This window comes from Mobula hypostoma, chromosome 7, assembly GCF_963921235.1.
Source record: "Mobula hypostoma chromosome 7, sMobHyp1.1, whole genome shotgun sequence".
Lineage (NCBI taxonomy): Eukaryota > Metazoa > Chordata > Chondrichthyes > Myliobatiformes > Myliobatidae > Mobula > Mobula hypostoma.
The window spans coordinates 39,105,149-39,120,948 of record NC_086103.1 but is presented as its reverse complement, the minus strand read 5'-3'; the positions used below and the strand labels follow the sequence as shown (position 1 = coordinate 39,120,948).

General features: G+C 41.8%; 1 protein-coding gene across 3 annotated transcripts in view; it reads right to left on the bottom strand.

Annotated features, from left to right (window-relative positions):
• jade2 (jade family PHD finger 2) overlaps positions 1-11,302 on the bottom strand; it is a 178,708-nt gene extending 167,406 nt beyond the window's left edge. Inside the window, exons 1-3 of one of the 3 annotated variants that reach the window (XM_063053278.1) lie at positions 11,003-11,302; positions 10,635-10,845; positions 9,988-10,165 (exon numbers count right to left, since the gene is read on the bottom strand). The gene's annotated coding sequence lies outside the window, so the exon portion shown is untranslated. The remainder of the gene's footprint in view (positions 1-9,987; positions 10,166-10,634; positions 10,846-11,002) is intronic. The other 2 variants (XM_063053280.1, XM_063053279.1) reach the window with 2 other exon arrangements.
• Between the last annotated feature and the right edge of the window lie 4,498 nt (positions 11,303-15,800).

Here is a 15,800-nt window from a genome sequence, read left to right as displayed (position 1 = left end):
TCAGATTACTGGAATATAAACAAATTATTTACATACACAAATTTTAGAGACTTTTTCAAAATGGCTAAAGAAATTTACTACATGACTCATAAAACCCATTTACAAAATGAAACAGTCATGCATTTCAATTCCACTATATTGAAAAACACACAATAATACATTATGGTGTAAGTGGGCATAATTTTAAATACATTATAAAAACATAAGAATCAGACTATTCAGCCCATTGAATCTTCTGCACCAATTGTTCATGGATGATGTATTCTCCCTCTCAACCCCATACTCCTGCATTCTCCCCATCACCTTCGATGTTCTCACTAATCAACCACCACTTTAAGTATACCCAATAACTTGGCCTCCACAATTGTCTGTGGCAATGAATTTCACAGATCTACCACACTCAGGCTGAAGAAATTTCTCCTCATTTCTGTTCTAAATGGACGTCCCTCCATTCTGAGGATGTGCCCTCTGGTGCTAGACTCACCCACTACTGGAAACATCCTCCCAATGTCTACTCTATTGAAGCCTTGGAATATTCAACAGGTTTCAATGAAATCCCCACTCATTCTTCTAAACTCTTGCAAGTACAGTGCCAGAGCTCCAAATATGTTAACCCTTTCATTCCTGGATTCATTCTCATGAATCTCCTCTGAACCTTCTCCAATGCCAAGGCATTCGTTCTTAGATGAGGAGCCCAAAACTGCTCACAATACTCCAATGCCTTATAAAAGCCCAGTATTACATCCTTTTTATATATATTCTAGTCCTCTCGAAATCAATGCTAATTATTGCATTTGATTTCTTCTAAACTTCCAATTTGAAGTACTGCAAATTAAAAGGATCATTAGACTGGAAAAATGCTCACAAGCATACAAGTAGCTGCTATCTGTTAGTCAAATTCTTACATGAAAGTTTGATAAAATTCACCTCCAGACAATTCAGAGAATAAAACAAGAGTGTAATAATATTGCAAATCAATTTGTAGACAATTTTTCTCTTGCATTTAAGAACTGATGACAGTAGAGAAAGAGGACACTCAATTACACCGTGGTGGTATTTCCTAGCTGTCTGGGGTTCTATGTTCATCCAAGACCCAGGCTGTTCCTACTCGGAGATGGTTGTATCACCATCCTTTAATGAGTCTTATTAACACTGGCAGAAAAAATACATAATTAAAAGTATTGTGCAGGCACTCATTATTTGCATTTTTGTTGAAATTATGTTGACAAAATATTTATGTTAACTAAATAGCAAAAACATACTCAAGGTGTATGTTTTGAAAGAAGTCTGTTGTTTTATAAAATAGGCTCTGGTAAATTAGCCAAGTGGTTTCAGTTCAGATACTGCATTGACATCATGAAATTTGCCCAATAAATACCAAAAGAGAATGTATATAACCTAACCTATTAATGTCCAATAACCCTCCTCCAACAAACTTGTAGCGTTAGAAGTAATTAACAGTTCCATCAAGTGACACCTACTCAATACTCTTCTCACTAAATAATGCTCATTCTGGATTTGGCCAAAATTACTCAGTCCCAAGTTCCATTACAGCTTAGAATGAAACAGTACCACAACAAAAAACCGCTAGAAGAGAGGCAGTAATAACCTCCGCATTCTGTAAACCATGTCAATGATCAGTATTGGCAAAGCAAGGCAATTAGGGTCAAGTTTTTTAAAAAAATCAATCTAACTGCTAGAGTCATATGACACAAAAGGAAAATAGTCACAATTATTAGATGCCAATTACTATAATCCACCACATACTCAGGAAAATTTCTTAGCACAGTGCTGTTAGCCAAACTATCTTCAGATGCCTCATACTATGAGCAGACAGAGACAGTCAATGATTTAAAAACATTGACCTTCATTCAAAACTCTTCCCATGATATCATAGTCAGGCTAGTTTTCAAATGGTAAACAATAGACAATCAACAAACCATGCACCATGCTCAAGCTATTTCCATCCAAAGGTTCTAAAGGTCATTCACTTGCCCCACATTGATTATAAATAGCTCCACTCTTCCATTAAATCATCTACTATCAACCTTTTGGGAATCACCATTGATCTGAAACTGAAGTGAACTGCCTTTTCAGCACAATCACTAGAAGAAATTTAGTATAATTAGGTTGGTTCATTTTCTGAACCTTCAAGTCTTCGCCACCAGTTCTCAAAGCTCATGCCAGCAATGAGATAAGCAGGTATCTCATCTGAATGACAGATTTTAGCTACAAGGATTTCAGCCACAGGGCAATTTGGGATAGTTTGCCAGAGCAAAGAGGGCTGAAGGGCACAAGATCATGAGGGTTAAAGTGGATAAAGAGAAGCCACCCCCCATTTATGGATAGTTCAAGGACCAAGGACACAGATTCAAAGTCATGGACGGAAGATACAATGGTGACGTGAGTGAGGACATTGTCTTTTTATTGCCAGGCTGTTAAAAAGAATTGGAGAGATATTTGGAACGACAATAATTTGCAAAGTGATGAGGATAAAGCAGGGGAAATGGGAATGATTGGATTGCTCTATAAAGACTTAGTATGGACCCAAGGTTCTCAAGATGGTACTAATAAATGGTGCCTCTGTGTGCAGCTCCGATAGGAATCATCAAATATTCCTGTTTAAGACAACTACTGTCACAGGCATGGGCACTAGAGTAAGCAACACGCTTTAAGACGTTTCAAAAAAAATCTATCGATCCTCAAAATGGACAGACCCGGATGGCAGACTCAGGTCGTGAGTGCAGTTCCACTTTAAGAAAACGGAAGCGGGGAAGGTGTGTTGGTCTGCAGGTATGATTGAAACACAGAGGCCTTAGATGCCACCCCACACCCCCCAACTCCCGACTCTCCTGATGGCAAATACAAGTCTCTGAAAAACAAAACTGAAGCCCTCAGATCAAGATTGCAGTACCAGAGGGATATATGGGACTGCTATGTATTTCGCTACATGGAAATATGGCTTACCCCTGCCAATTCAAATGCAGTGCTGCATCCAGAGGCCTTCCTCATTCACTGTAAGGATAGATCAATTGAGTCTTTTAAAGTTGGGGGAGGGGGAAGTATGCCTCATGATTAACTCACCACAGGACACAGACAGAATGGTTCTGTCTCAGTCCCATTCGCCCGAATATCTAGTGGTCAAGCATCGTCCATTTTATCTGCCGAGGAAGATTTCCACCATCACCCTGGTAGCACTGTACATTCCACCTCAGGCAGGCACCGGAAGACCCGAGCACCATGATCAGCAGTCACAAAACTGCGCCATCCCGATCATTTTGGAGGATTTCAACCAGGATAGCTTGCAGAAGCCCCTGAACAACTACCACCATCATATTATTGGTGGATCGCGAGCAGCCAACACACTTGACCACTGTTATACCACCACCAAGAATGCCTACTGTGCCCGCACTTTGGAAAGTTCAATCACCTGGCTGTACCCAGCATATGGGTAGAGACTCAAGGCCTAAGCACCAGAGGTGAGGTCCATGAAGGTACGGTCAAGGGAGGCGGAGGAGCACTTACAGGACTGCTTTGAGTTGGTGGACTGGACTTTAGGCATCAGGGATTATCTTTGCATCTCAATAAAGGCACCACACATGTCACCAACTTCATCAAGACCTGTATGGATGAGCGTGTGCCTTTGAAAACCTATCAGACATACGCAAACCAAAAGTCGTGGATGAACAAGGAGATCCATAGTTTGCTGAGGGTTAGATCTGACATTCAAAACCAGTGATCCAGAACTATACAAGAAGTCCAGGCACAACCTACAGAAGCATATTTAAGGGTGAGGAAACAACTCCAATGAAGTTAAGAGACGGAATCAGCATAGAAAGGGATTGCAGGCATTACTTCCGACGAGGTGAAGCTTAACATCATGGCTATGATGCTTCACTCCCAGATGAGCTCAATGCCTTTTATACAGACTTGAAAAAGGAGAATAAAACCACACCTGTGCAAATCTCTGCAGCATCTTGGTGACCTGTAACGTCTGTCTCAGAGGCCAACATCAGAACAACTTTCAGGAGGGTGAAACCTTAAAAGGCACCAGTCTCAGATGGTGTACCTGGAAAACCTGTGCCATCCAACTAGCAGGAGTACTCAAGGACATCTTCAATCTCTCACTGCAGCAGTCGGAGGTTCCCACCTGCTTCTAAAGGGCGACAATCACACCAGCGCCCAAGAGCAGGGTGAGCTCCTTCAACAGTTATCGCCCAGCTGCATTCACAGCGACTGTGATGAAGTGCTTTGAGAGGTTGGTCGTGACCAGGATCAGCTCCTGCCCAAGCAAGCACCTGGGCCCACTGCAATTTGCCTATCTCCGGAATAGGTCTACAGTGGATGCAATCTCACTGGCTCTCCACTTGGCTTTGGATCACCTGGACAATAGCAATACCTACATCAAGCTGCTGCTTATTGATTACAGCTCCACATTCAATGCCATCATACCCTCAGTACTAATCAACAGGCTCCATAACCTGGACCTCTGCAACTGGGTCCTTTTCTTCCTCATGCAGAAACTACAGTCAGTGCAGATCGGAAGTACCATCTCCTCCCCACTGACAATCAACACTGGTGCACCTCCAGGTTGCCTCCTTATCCCACTGCTCTACTCTCTTCACACCTACGACTGTGTGTCTCGGCACAACGCAAACACCACCTATAAGTAAGCCAACAGTACAATTATTGTTGGCAGAATTTCAGATGGTGCCGAAGAAACGTTTAGGAGTGAGATAGGTCAGCTAGTTGGGTGGTGGTGCACAACAACCTTGCACTCAACGTCAGTAAGACCAAAGAACTGATTGCAGACTTCAGGAAGGAGAGGTAGAGGGAACACACACCAATCCTCACCGAGGGATCAGCAGTGAAAAGGGTGAGCAGCTTCAAGTTCTTGTGTGTCAACATCCCTGAAGATCTATCCGGCCCCAACATATCGATACAGTTACCAAGGCGGCACGACAGCAGCTATTATCACGTTAGGAGTATGAGGAGACTCAGTATATCACCAAAGTCTCGAGCAAGTTCTACAAGTGTATGGTGGTGAGCATTCTGACTGGTTGCATCACCGTCTCGCGTGGAGGGGCTGCTGCACAGGATCAGGAGAAGCTGCAGAAGGTTGTAAACTCAGTCAGCTCCATCATTGGCACTTGCCTCCCCAGCATCAAAAACATCTTGAAAAGGCGGCAACCATCCTTAAGGAACCTCAATCACCTGAGACATGCCCTCTTCTCATCAAGAACGTGGTACAGGAGCCTGAAGACACACACCCAACGTTTCAGGGATAGCTTCTTCCCCTCCGCCACCAGATTTTTGAATGGAGAAAGCTCAAAGTTCAAAGTAAATTTATTATCGAAGTGCATATATGTCGCTATATACACCCAAGAATCAATTTTTTTTGCAATAAATCCAAAATAGAATAATATCCATAACAGAATCAATGAAAGATCACACCAACTTGGGTGTACAACCAGTGTGCAAAAGACACAAATTGTGCAAATACAAAATGAAAGAAATAATAATAAGCAATAAATATCGAGAACATGAGAAGAAGTCTTTGAAAGTGAGTCCTTATGTTGTGGTAACCCATTTACACTACCTCAGTATTTAATTAATTAATTAATTTGCACTACTTACTTAATATGATTTTATATATTATTTTTCTGATTGCAATTTATAGTTATTATGTACCGTTGATGCAAAACAACAAATTCCACAACATATGCCAGTAATAGTAAACCTGATTCTGATTCATGGGTAAGCCCTTTCTGCATGATAACATAGATTCATATTCATTATTTTATCTCAAATACACAGTATGTACAATCTAAAAAAAAGCACTGCTCTAATACTATATTATTTCAACATTGAGAAACACAAGGGCAGCAATGTTGTCACCTGCAATTTCCCTATCTAACTCATCTTCAACTGGCAACAGGTTATTAACATTAAATTCTCTGACAGTTATTACAAATGCTCATTTTCTAAGCCCTCAGACCGTCTCCACCAGCTGCAAGGTTCATGTCAGCAGTGAGATAGAACAGTTCTCACTCATCTGAAATCATACTCTCTCCAGGATAGAAAAGTTTATTGGAAGAGTGCACAAAGGATCCTCAGTTTCATAAATAGAGGCATCAGGTATAAAAGTTATGTTGAACCTCAATGAAACACAAGTTAGGCCACAAACGGAGGACTGCATAAACACGAGTGTTTCTGTAAATGCTGGAATTCCAGAGCAACACACGCACGAATTGCTGGAGGAACAGTCGATGGTTCAGTACAAGATCCTTCATCAGGATTGGAAAGGAAAGGGGCAGAAGCCAGAATAAGAAGTTTGGGGAGAGGGGATGGAGTAAAAGCTGGCAGGTGTTTTTAAAACCAAGTGAGGGGGAATGTGGGTTGGTGGAGGATGGGGGATTGAAGTGAGAAGATGGGAGGTGATAGGTGGAAGAGGTAAAGAGCTGAAGGAGGAATGAGATAGGAAAGGACAGTAGACCTTGGGAGAAAGGGAAGGAGGAAGGGCAGCAAAGGGTGGTAATAGACAGATGAGAAGACGACAGCAGAATGGGGAATGGAAAAAGAAAGAAGGGGAAGGGGAATAATTACCTGAAGTTAGAGAAATCAATGCTCATGCCATCAGGTGGGAAGTTACCCAGAGAGAACACAAGGTGTTACTCCTCCAACCCGGGAGTGACCGTGGAGGAGGCCATGTCAGATGGGAATGGGGAAGTAGAACTTAAATGGATGGCCACCGGGAAATCCAGTGTAAGGGGTTTCTTTTTTTATTGTGTCACTGCATAGTCTAATTAAAATGGCTTCCTTGTTATGTTATAATTGAAAGGGCTTCTTTGTTATGTTAACTGCTAAGAAAGTCCTCCTGCTAGCAGTTTGTTTTGGATAAGAGGACGAATGAACCAATTGGGATAATTGTTATGCTTTCTGTGTGTCTGTAAGATATTGTAAGCGCGGATTTTTGGGGAGAAGGCAGGAGAGAGAGAAGAGGATGGACCAGGTGCTGTGAGTTGCTAACGGGGTCGGACCCCGAGCAGGAGTCCAAGGTCCAGGGTGTTCGGCGAGGAGAGGAGATGGACTCGTGTGGAGCGTCTGGTCAACCACTGTCATTGGTCCCGGGCAGCAAGTTGAGGTGGTTCGAGGGATCGCAGAGTGAAGAAGGAGGGTCCTGAGCTCCAACTGTTTGTGCACGAAGAGATTGAACTTTGATAAGTGTGGCACCTTTTATTTTCCTTTTATATTTTATTCTTTATTAATTATATAGATCCAGTAATATCTATAAACTGTAAATCATTTAATTGTATCTGGTGTATTGTCTGTTATTTGGGCGGGGTGGGGTACATTACACAGCATCCACACAAACTAATTACCCAGTTTGGCAGGGCCGAGGGCTGTTTCCCTAGGCGACAGCGAGCTGAGCGACCCTGAGGCTGGCCGGGGGCTACACCAGTCTTTAGTGGTGGACTGAGCGAAGGTGCTTGATGAAGCAATCCACAATCTACGTCAGAGCTCCCATATGTACAGGAGGCTGTGCCAGGAGCACCGGTTACAGTAGATGACCGAGAGACTCACAGGGAAGCGTCACCTCACCCCGAAGGACTGTTTGAGGGCCCGGAATGGGGTTGAGGGAAGTGCAGGGACAGGTATCGCACTCATTCCACTTCCAAGGATAAGTAGCAGGAGGAAGATCACTGGAATGGACAAGTGGACATGGGAGTCATATAGAGAGTAATCTCTGTAGAAAGTGGAGAGTTAATGGAAAATGGTAACTCTGCTAACCAGACTTTAGGAAAACTATGCAAATCTGTCAAAGACTAGAGATAAGGTATACTGGAATAATTTCAGTTCCAAGGTTAGACGAGAAAGAACTATAGTTTTCAAAATGATAACAGAAGTTTGCAATGTTTCAGAGCTTCTGTGAATGGATAAGAAATGCAGTTCACAAACATTCAAAGTATTTAGTCTGGAAATCAGGGCAATCATGAGAGAATCATTGATTTTTTTTTACTACCTTGATGCACTGCAAATAAAAGGATCCACTAATTGTGAACATGTATTGAGTCAGTAAAGCAACAGATGATTCAGAACAGTCCACTCAAAGGCTCCTCTGGCTCCACTGATACAAGGATAGTTGAGCCAAACTAAGCAGAACTTGGATCTTATCCACCTGTTTCCTCACCTCAATTTATTTCATTTGAGTTTGCATCTATCAAAGAATGTCTTTACTTTAGAGTACAGAGTCTTTTTTTTTGTATTTTTTTAAATTTCCTACTTACGGTAACAGCAACAGGTGATTTTTATTTTCTAATAACATGCCCACAGCCCACCAATAGGAAGTGAGCAAAAGCAACCCCGGGAAGAATACAATGGGATCGAGTCAGCCAGATAGCAATAAGGAAAACGAGGCTAAAGTAGAGTGTGCAATAGACTGGGGAGTGAGGTTGCGTTGCGAAGAGGTGAGAACTGACTGCAGAGTCAGAAGATCAGTTATTGCTGGCATTGGTTCAACATTCATAAGTTGTTTTTACTTGAAACATCCTCTTTTAGTGGCGACCTGCAGTCATCTGTCTGCGAACAGGAAAGGGCACTCACTTTTCAACCTCACTTCTCTAAAATGTAGCTGGACCAACGCTGGCCGTCTTCAGGGCAAGATCTCACAAAGGTCTGGGTTTCAGTGCATTTGCATATTGCAAATATTTACCACCTTTGTCAAACATAGCCTCAGATTTTGTCTTTACCAACACAATCTCACAAAATCAACAGTGGATTAACATCAGACTCAGATCTGAACGTTGCACTTGAATGTTCCGCATGTTATGCCAGCATGCCACCTGAATTCGCTTGCACAGTAGGCATCGTGGTACTTGATCTATTATCTTCACACCATTTCACCAAAGGAACACAAATCAGGTAGACCAAAAGCTGCAAGCTCATCGAAGAAACACCCTTCCTTCCATGTTGCACGTAGACAAGTTCAAGGTCAATATGGGGCACAGTGGCCAATTACTGTGGACAACTCATTGTTCCGCTATCATCCAGAAGCCAACTCAGACATAACACTGACCTCTAGAGTTCCACTTCTTTTAGCAAGTATGTGTGACCACAGCTGTGAAAAAAGAAGTCTATACTCTTCACCAAAGTTACAAATCAAGGGAGGGTCACAGTGCACAAACCACAAGAACACCGGTATGCAAAGTAGTGCAAAGCCAAGAGAAGTTTAAAGAGAGCAGGCTGAACTACTGCAACTGTTATGTTTCATACTCTGCACTTACAAGTCCTATTCAAACAAGTAAAGCTTTCTAATTTACTAAGCCCAAAATATACAACATAGAATAGACATTCAATTATACTTCATAAATCTTTCCAATTCTTTAACTCAGTACCAGTCCGCACTGCATCAGCAGACAGAAAATATTAATAACTTTTCTAACCATAGAACAACTTTTGTCTATACTTCTTATTTCACCTGGGATGTAACAGATTATCAAATGCACCTATTTCGCATTACAAAAGCAGTAGTTCTCTATCCCCCTTCTAACAAGAGTTGTATTCTTTAATGTTCCAGTCAATGCAGTTTTCCCCTGGACTCTAAGTTTAATTCTCAATGTGAATAACAGTTTCCTAGCTTTTTTTCTTTAAAAATGTTTTGCACTTAAGTTGAAAATGTACTTCACTGTAAATTAAGTCAATGATACCCAAAAAAGTTGCCAGCGTAGCAAGGGTTACAATAGGTCAACAGCCCTCCTCTTCCTCCCCTTCTGCCCCAATCTGAGGGCTCTCGCCGAGTGCGTGATGCAGTTACTGGTCAAGTGATTGCCACACGGCATCATGCACAACACGTGTGCAGCTGTCATAAAGTTGTGGTCCAGGCCTACGGCTAGCAGCGAAAGTATCCCCCCCCCCACCCGTAGGGGCGGGGAGCAGATGCTAGGAATTTGGATGGATAATTTTTTTAAACCGAGCTCGAAGTTATACCTGCGTAAGGAACTTTTTTATTCGCCACCCCCACCTTTCGGTTGTGCTGTTGCTGGCAGGGGATGAAACTGGTGAGCCACGCCTCCTCCAGTGAACCTGAGCGCAGCGGATTCGGGATAAACAAGAGCCACTCCCCCTAGAGTCAGCAGAGCAGTTTGCACTCAGCAACCAGCAAAACCTACAGGATTACAGAGACACACACACACACACACAAATTATTAAACATTTTAAGCAAATTAACTCATACTTTGCAAACGGCAGCCTCAACACAGCGCAGATCACGCACATTAAGAATTAAACAACTAAGTAAAGACGATGCATTTTTCATTTAAAAAAATCCTAATCGCCCCCCCTACCCCGTGTGAGATACATGGGCACACAGATCCTCATAAACAGCACCCTCCACCCCTACCACCACACCATCCCGTACCCCCCTTCATAGGCAGGGGTGTTTATATATTTTAATAACTGGACTGCTATAATTGATACAGGCATGCAATTGAATATCGGCAATAGAAAAAAAAAGTTGAGCCTTGCACTCCTGATCACTTAAGTAAAATAAGCATTTGTGCACGGGTGGGGTGCGGATCTAATTTCCCCGAAACAGTTACTCTGCCCTCTAGTTATAAACGATCAATAATAATTACCATGCAATTTTTGTTTTGCTTGCTTGTTGGCTTCGGATCTAGCTTCTTTTTTTGCGGTGACTCTCCTCGGGCCACGATGGTGATGATGGTGTTGTAATATAAATGCGATGGTGCTGATATATGTTAAAAGCGGCTCATGAGGAAACGCGCATCGATCCGATGCACATTAATATATTTAAATCTCTCTCTCTCTCTCTCTCTCTCTTCCCTTCTGTAAAAAAACATGCAGTTACACAGTGCTGAGATGGCTGCCAATGAAATGCAATGGGCGCTCTCTCTCTCACACACACACATACACACACACACACACACACTTTGCAGCGCCTTCCCTTCCTTACTCACTCACTCTCTCTCTCTCTCATTCCCACCTTCCAGATCACTTTAATGCAGTCCTGTTGCGTTTCTTATCCTTTCGTACCGATCCTTTTTGCAAACTGCATCTTGTGTTTTTTCTAATTTTAAAAAAAAATCTTCCCTCCTTTTTTTTGCAGTCCGATCCCTTCTCGGTTAGAGTATTAAATTGGAGGTGGAAATAAAACAAGAGCCCGGACGGTCAGAACGCAGGAGGGAGACTCACTTCGGGAAATTTACCTCCAGGAAAAACAACGCGATTTTTTTTGGCACGGGCGTACACTACAGGACCTAGCAACGAAATAGCTCATACTTCAAAATCTTTTGGCGCCATATTAATGACGTACTTAAAATTGCCTCTTGAAAGAGACAAGATCTCCCTGCGTCAAAACTGGCGTCTTTTTCTTAAATATTGCAATGCTGGAAGGACAGGGAAACCTAAGGAGAGATGGGCTCGGGAAAAGGATGCGCATCTCATTTAATTCAATTCTGTATATTATTTTTACAGTTAAATATCTTACAGCACTTGTCAGTTATCTTTCAACCGCTTGCATTTTTTTTTAATTTAAAATGTCCAGTGGTGTTGCAAAGAAAACACCTTACTTCAAACGTTTAGGATTTTGACCTCACGTCTAACGCAAGATACTGACGGCAGAATGCAATTAGCAGATATAGAATAATGATTGTTTCAGTCCGTGTATTAATCAGCAGGGCACATTTAAGCGAGAATAAGTTATCAACAACTTTGCACTCTTAAACCGTTGTGAAGTCAATTACCCTTTTCTGGTGGGGAATCAGATTATCAAATTTAAGAGCTAGTATCATTGGTCAACGTTTATCCCAAGACGTGGATGCGGGAAGTGGTGTTACGGTTGTGTGAAATAGGTAACACTGAAAATGAAAGTACAGAATAACTAAATGGAAGTATATTTATAATGGAGTGGGAGAATTACATTAAGATCCTGCCATTCATAATCCAAACTCAACAAGCTCCGAAAGTTTTAGGCATATTTATTCTCCCTTGTTTAAATGCTGCATTTGCTGTAAAAATACACAAGCGTGGCTCGCATGGGCGCAGAAAGTTTTGTCCTGACGCAATAACGTTTATTATAAATGTACATGAAGCTGAAAAGATTCGTTCCATTTTGATAGTATTGGAGGGCCTTGGGATTAAAATCGCTCTGTAAATGGAATGAGGTGCAGTATCTCTCCCTTCCAAGATCACTGATAGAAACTGCTCTGTGTTATATACAAGACGTTCAAAGACTGCTTTAACTGGCCTGGAAGAATAGTATAATCATCTTTAAATAATATATGACGAAACTCCAGTGTGATGCAATTATTTAAACAATATCCCATTTTTATCTATTTTAACTTAAACACTTCAGCATCTCAATTGGTGGATAAGTATCATTTCTAGAATAAACTGTAGTTTGTGGTAATGATCCTACACCTGACAATTAAAATCTTCTTGGAGGGAAATGTTCTATTGTTCCTTTTGTGATACAATTGTTGAATCAGGTCAGTTTAATTCATTTCAAATAAGCTCCTTATCAGGCATTGTTTTATTCATAATCTAGCCACGGATATACCATATTTGTCACCACTTTTTTGGGGTGATTTATAGAATATAACTCAGTATAACTCCATTACAATGAAAACAAAACTGCGAGAAGAATGTTGCAGCACAACACGGTCAAAATATATGTTGCAGTTCAAAAGTTAGTTTCTTTCTTAAAGGTAAGTAGAACATTTTCAGGAACATAAAATAGCAAAAGTAGTGTGTCTGCTGTCTCTTAATTGACTCACTCAGAGTTTGCTAAAAATAGGTGCCTTAATACAAGTTCTTGTTTAATTAATAATTAGACTTCACCTGCTTGAAGGAACATTCAATTACACATCTGCAAATATCATATATATGGTTATCATACCATATTGATTCTGTCCTTGAATCCTCTGACGTTGAGTGACACATGCCATAAATGTCATTGGTGCATCTACACTGACAAAAATGCCTTGTGTATTTTTTGTCCATCGGATCCATTAGTACATTAGTTTCTGTATCAAACACACAATGAGGAAAGGGAGGAAGAAAACAAAGGAGAGAAACATCTTTGACATGCTTTTCTGCTGTTTTACACCAGAGTACCAAATAACTGCAACTTCTAAAACTGCAAAATGAGAGATAGACTTCTTAGGGCTGCAAGTCTTTGACAAACAAGATCAAATTAGCAAGGTGAAATTAAATTGGTATATAGTAAATTGGTTTATTACTATCACATGTAATGAGGTGTAGTGCGAAACTTATCTTGCATATCGTCCATCCAATTCAATTGATAACAAGAGCACATTGAGGTGGTACAAAAGAGAACAATGTGTTTAAGTACAGAGAAAGTGCAGATAGACAGTAGGGTACAAAGTGACAACAAGATAGATAGTAAAGTCAAGAGTCCATCTTATACTAGGGAAACATTTGATAGTCTTATAACAGCCGACAGAAACTATTGTTGAGCCTGCTGGGACATCTTATGGGGTTTTTGTATCTTTTACCCAATGACGGTCAGAAGAGTAAACAGGGTTCGTGGAGGGGAGGCTGATTTCAGTCATATTCTGAGTTGTGCCCACAACTCTGCAATTCCTTGTGGTCATAGACAGAGCAGTTGCCATACCAAGTCATGATGCATCTATATAGATTCTATACTATAGAATGTTTACTGCCATGTATCAATAAGAGGGGACAGGCCAAATTCTCTTAGCCTCCTGAGGAATTAAAGCTGTTGTTGAGCTTCCTTGAGCACACTATCAATGTGGTTGGACCATGCCAGGCTACTGATGATGTTGACCCTTTTTCCGATCCCCGTTCTGGCTCCCTTATTACCCCTTCTCCCCTCACCTGCCCATCACCTCCCTCCGGTTCACCTCCTCCTTCCCGTTCTCCCATGGTCCACTGTGCTCTCCTATCAGATTCCTTCTTCTTCAACACTTTACCTTTTCCACCTATCACCTCATAGCTTCTCACTTCATCCTCTCCCCCACCCCCGCCGATTCACTCACCTGGTTTCACCTATTACCTGCCCCTACCCCACTACCTTCTCATTCTGGTCTCTGGTTTCTTTCCCCTTTCTTTTCAGTCGCTGGTGAAAGGTCTCAACCCAAAGCATCAACTGTCTATTCTTTTATATGGATGCTGTCTGACTGCTGACTTCCCCCAGCATGTTGTATGTGTTGTTTTTAGTAATGTTTACTCCCAGGAATTGGAAACTCTCAACTTCAGCAATGTTGATGTAAACAGGAACATGGGCTGACCTGCTCTTTTGTTTTGCTGACTTTGAAGGAAAAGTTGTTGTCATAGAACATAGAAATCTACAGCACATTACAGGTCCTTTGGCCCACAATGTTGTGCCGACCATGTAACCTGCTCTATAAGACTGTCTAGAACTTCCCTACTACAAACTCTATATTCCTCTAAGCTCCATGTACCTATCTAAGAGTCCCTTAAAAGACCCTATTGTATCTGCCTCTACCACCGTTGCTGGCTCTGCATTCCACACTCTCACCGCACTCTATGTGAAAAATTTACCTCTGACATCCCCCCCTGTACCTACTTCTAAGCACCGTAAAACTACATCCCATCTTGTTAGCCATTTCAGCCCTGGGAAAAAGCCTTGAGCTATCCACACAATCAATGTCTTTCATCATTTTATACACCTCTATCAAGTCACCTCTCATCCTCTGTTGCTCCAAGGAGAAAAGGCGAAGTTCACTCAACCTATTCTTATAAGGCATGCTCTCCAATCCAGGCAACATCCTTGTAAATCTCCTTTACACTCTCTCTATACTATCCACATCCTTCCTGTAGTGAGGTGACCAGAACTGAACACATTACTCCAAGGGGAGGGGTCTAACTGAAGTCTTATATAGCTGTAACAATATCTCACGGCTCTTGGACTTAATCCCACGGTTGATGAAGGCCATCACACCATACGCCTTCTTAACCACACTGTCAACCTGCAAAGCAGCTTTGAGTGTCATATGGACACAAACCCCAAGATCCCTCTGATCCTCCACACTGCCAAGAGTCTTACCATTAATATTATATTCTTTCTTCAAATTTGACCTAACAAAATGAACCACTTCACACTTATCTGGGTTGAACTCTATCTGCCACTTCTCAGCCCAGTTCTGCATCCTATTGATATCCTACTGTAACCTCTGACAACCCTCCAGACCATCCACAACACCCCCAACTTTTGTGTCATCAGCAAACTTACTAAACCACCCTTGTACTTCCTCAGCCAGGTCAAAATCACAAAGAGGAGAGGTCCTAGAACAGATCCGTGTGGAACACCAGTGGTCACCGTCCTCCATGCAGAATACGAACCATCCACAATCACCTTTTGCCTCTCCGGGCAAGCTATTTCTGGATCGACAAAGCAAGGTCTCCTTCTATCCCAGGCCTCCTCACTTTCTGAATGAGGACACCATATCACTAGGCTCTCAACACTCAGTGTCCACTTTATTAGGTACACCTGTGCACCTGCTCATTAATGCAAATATCTAATCAGCCAATCATGTGGCAGCAATTCAATGCATAAAAACATGCAGAAATGGTCAAGAAGTTCAGTTATTGTTCAGAGCAAACATCGGAATGAGGGAAAGAAGTGTAATCTAAGTGACTTTGAATGTGGAATGATTGTTGGTGCTAGACAAGGTGGTTTGAGTATCACAGAAACTGTTGACTTCTGGGATTTTCATGCACGAAGATCTGTAGAATTTACAGAGAATGATGTGAAAACAAAAATGATCTGGTGAGGA